The sequence below is a fragment of the Kogia breviceps genome, chromosome 11 (genome assembly GCF_026419965.1).
Source record: "Kogia breviceps isolate mKogBre1 chromosome 11, mKogBre1 haplotype 1, whole genome shotgun sequence".
NCBI classification, from domain to species: Eukaryota; Metazoa; Chordata; class Mammalia; order Artiodactyla; family Physeteridae; genus Kogia; species Kogia breviceps.
The window spans coordinates 34,561,014-34,565,279 of record NC_081320.1 but is presented as its reverse complement, the minus strand read 5'-3'; positions in this window follow the sequence as shown (position 1 = coordinate 34,565,279).

Below are 4,266 nucleotides of genomic sequence, written 5' to 3'. Positions count from 1 at the left end.
CCTCCAAGGCCACCACTGTGCACAAAGCCAGTCTCCTAATGAGTCTCCCCAAATCCAGTCCTGCCCCCTCCTAGCCATTCTCTTACACTAGCCAGTATGGTGTCTGAAAAAGGCATCTCTGCCAACCCCACTTCTCTCTTTATACCCTGCAATGGCTTCCCACCAAGTTTAGGATAAATCCCAAATAGATGACGGACTACAGGGTGAATGACAAGAAGGAGGTAGGGTGTGAGGTTAGAGAGAGGGATGAAGGGTCTAGGCAAACAGTGAAAAGGGCTGAAAAGAAAATGATCAGCACCTGCACAACAGTCCTGATGCAGGAAGGAAAATGCAGGAATAGTGAAGGAATACCAATAGCCACTTTTAATTTCTGCAATGCCTTTGCAATTCCCAAAGTGCTTCATCGATAACTGTGATTCTGAAACCTCGCTGTACATTAGAATCATCTGGAGAGATTTTAAAAACTACCAATGGCCCGGCCTCAACCCAAGCCTATTAAATCAGAATATACACTTCACTGTATTAAATTTTATTCCCTGACCCCAAACATCCATTAAGCCCCAGGAGAAGGAAAAGGGGATGTGACCAGCAAGAGATAGAAAATTCCTGCACAACAATGGCCATGGCAAGCTTAGGCACTTTTGGTGAAATCTCTCTGGGAAGTACTGGCAGCGGAAGAAAAGGCAAACTGACACAGTATTGCCTGGTGTGCATTTCCAGCCTCTGCCTTCTTTCTCATCTCTTGGTGGCAGGTGGAGGAAGTGGAGAAAAGGTGAAACATTTTTACAAAACCGGCAGAAGAAGCTTATAGCATCCTCTCACTATCTCTGCATAGGTTCTGACCTCTGCAGCACTATAGTAGCTTTGCCCAAAGTAATGAACAGCTGAACGTCAAATGTAATACTTCATCAAACGACTTAAAAATGCTTGTACACTGGAAAGGGTTAAGTTGCAGAGAACACAAATGGACCCAGAGCAACTTTTGCCAAAATAGAATATTGTGCTCTATGTACAGCCATACCTCTTTTCCATATGAGCAAACAGTCAGAAAGATAAAAGAACTTGGTCCAACTCACACAAGTAAGTAGGATAGATTCTGGTCTGTCTGTCCTAAGCGTTGTGTTCTTTAACCACCAGGCTAGCTTTTCTCAAATCTGATTCATGCATACAATTACTATACACCTCTGTTTGCCTTGAATATTCCCTGTTTCTACATATGCCTGCTGCAGTTTTAAATATTGCCCACTTTGACTCCCCAAAGCAACTGAGAAGACACAATAATTTGGTCACTCTATACATGGACCACTGTTGTGCGACTGCCCAGGAAGCTTATTAAAAAAGTGCAGCTTAGGGCTTCCCTGGTGGCGCGGTGGTTGAGAGTCCGCCTGCCGATCCAGGGGACTCGGGTTCGTGGCCCGGTCCGGGAAGTTCCCATGTGCCGCAGAACGGCTGGGCCCGTGAGCCATGGCTGCTGAGCCTGTGAGCCCGGAGCCTGTGCTCCGCTACTGGAGAGGCCACAACAGCGAGAGGCCTGCGTTCTGAGAAAAATAAATAAATAAATAAAATATGTTTTTAGACCTGAATGTATTATCTTTTCTTTCCTTCTAAGGTGCTATTATTTTTGTTCCAAGCATTATCAGTCTACTAGTGACCCTAAACTAAAAATTTCAGAATTACATTTGACCCCTATTCTTGCTTCTGCTTTTCTTACATCATCATCAAGTATATAGATCCTTACTATCTTATTAGTCCAGTATCTTTGCTGCTCTCCCAGGTTCTAATTTTTACTTCCCAATCCATATCCAGGAGACCAAATAATCTTCTCAAAGACTGCTTTCATGCTATTCCCTTTCACAGAAATCCTTCGATGGGCTCCTGTTTATTTTTACTGCCACACAAGTCCAATCTCCCTCTACATCTTTATTACAAATAACCCTCGTAAAACTATAATTTTAGACCGGAATGAAGTGAAAGTGTAATCATATAAACCAATTTTGACACAGTGAATCCATATCTAGGAATTTATCTTATAAAAATACTTGCAATGCAAAAAGATACACGTATGGGTTGGCCATAAAGTTCGTTTGGGTGTTCCATTAAGATCTTACGGAAAAACCTGAACGAACTTTGTGGTCAATCCAATACAAGTATACTCACTACAACATTTGTGAAATGTAAAAAAAGTAAAATAAATTATCCATTGAAGTGACATTGGTTTAGTAAATTATGGGACATTTATTTAAAACAATAACACAGAGCTGTTGAAAAGAAGCAAATCTACATGACCTGACTTACAAGGATACCCATTTTGTATTGCCTCAATTTCTTGGGAAAACCCAACAACTCATATAATAATCCTTACTCTCCCATGGATAAACGTAACAAACTTTAACAAACAAATTTAAAACAGAAAGATAATACCTGCAGAAAATTCAAGCACTGTAGATACGTATAAAGAAATAAAAATTATTTAAAGTCCCATCACCTAGGGGCTTCCCTGGTGGCGCAGTGGTTGAGAATCCGCCTGCCAATGCCGGGGACACAGGTTCGTGCCCCGGTCCGGGAAGATCCCACGTGCCGCGGAGCGGCTGGGCCCTCAAGCCATGGCCACTGAGCCTGCGCGTCCGGAGCCTGTGCTTCGCAACGGGAGAGGCCACGACAGGGAAAAGCTTGCGTACCGCAAAAAAAAAAAAAAAAAAAAAAAAATTTCAGGCAAGACTTGTTATCTACATCTTTTCAGTTAAACAGTTGCTACCTTGTAACAAAACTGTAGAATGAAAACTGTTACATAAAACTGTTAATAATTATATACAAAATTAAAATTTTTATTTGTATCGCCAGTCTGCCCTCCAATAAGGTTATACCAACTTATTCTTACATTAAAGCATTATTTGAGAGCATGTGCCCTCACGTCTCCAACTAGAAACTCTCAACCCTTTGTAACTGTTGTCAAACTACTAGTCAAAAGTAGTATCTCTGATTTTGTTTGCGTAGTTTTGAATACTAGTAACATTGAATATCTTTTAAAAAGCTTACTGGTCATCTATATTTGCTGCTTTAAGAACTGTCACACTTTTACCCATTTTTTCTAATTAGATTGCTTATGTTTTTATTAACTGCATATTCATATTAGCCTTCTGTATGTTACAAATATTAGCCCCAGTCCATCATTTGCTTTCAATTTTAGCTTTGTGCAGTATATGATTCACTTTAATTAGTCATTTTTATTTTATGCTTTCTAGCTTTTGTAGCATACCTAGAAGGGCTTTCCGCATAGCAAGATTACATTAATATTCAGCTATATTTTTTCCCAAGTTATAGAGTGTTAATTTTCACATTTACATTTATGAGCCTTCTGGAATTCATTAGGTCTAAGTTTATTTCCAGATGGCTAGAGACCAATTCTGTCACATGGATAATGAACAGTTTATCTTTCCCACACAGATCTAACACCAATTTTATCATAGATTAAATTCAAAATATACAGGTCTATTTCAAGACTACGCTTCAGTGATGGGCTTATCTATTGCTAAGATTTTACCATAAATTTAAGTTCTTTTAACTTTATACTATGTTCTGTTATCTGGTAAGTAAAGGTTCTCAAAAAACTTTTCCATAATTTTCCTTAGTATTATTACATATTGTTCTAGGTTAACTTGAGACTAATTTAAGGCTTAAAAAAATCAGGATTTTGCTTGTGCTGGTACACTGATCTAATATATTTAGAAATAAATGACATTAGTATTCTGATGAGTCTGCCTATCCAAGAAATGTATGTATGCCTATTTATTTTTTAAGTCTCTTAGAAGACTTATTTTAAGCCTGCTTCATCTAAGATTTGAAGATTTCTTGATAAATTAGTCATATGTTACCTGCTGTTACTATGAATGGAATTGAAAATATCAGTTAACATTTATTGAGCACTTATTTTATGCCAGGCACGGTGCTAAGCATCTTTAATTATTTCATTTAATTCATCAATTCTATGCCTTGTTTCACAAATGAGAACACCGAGACACACAGGGGATTAAGTAATTTGCCAGATGCCACATAGCTAGGAGTGGAGATTTGAAGCTGGCAACCTGGTTCCAAGGATGATGCCTTCCATTAAATACTCTGAACTAGATAATTTTGACTTGTGTTTTTCAAAGTATAAAAAAAAGGACTTCTTCCTTCCAACCTGAATTCCTTCCAATGTGAATTTGCATTTGGGGAACAAAACATCAATAAAAAATGGGAGTTCATAACTATAACATGCTCAGTCTT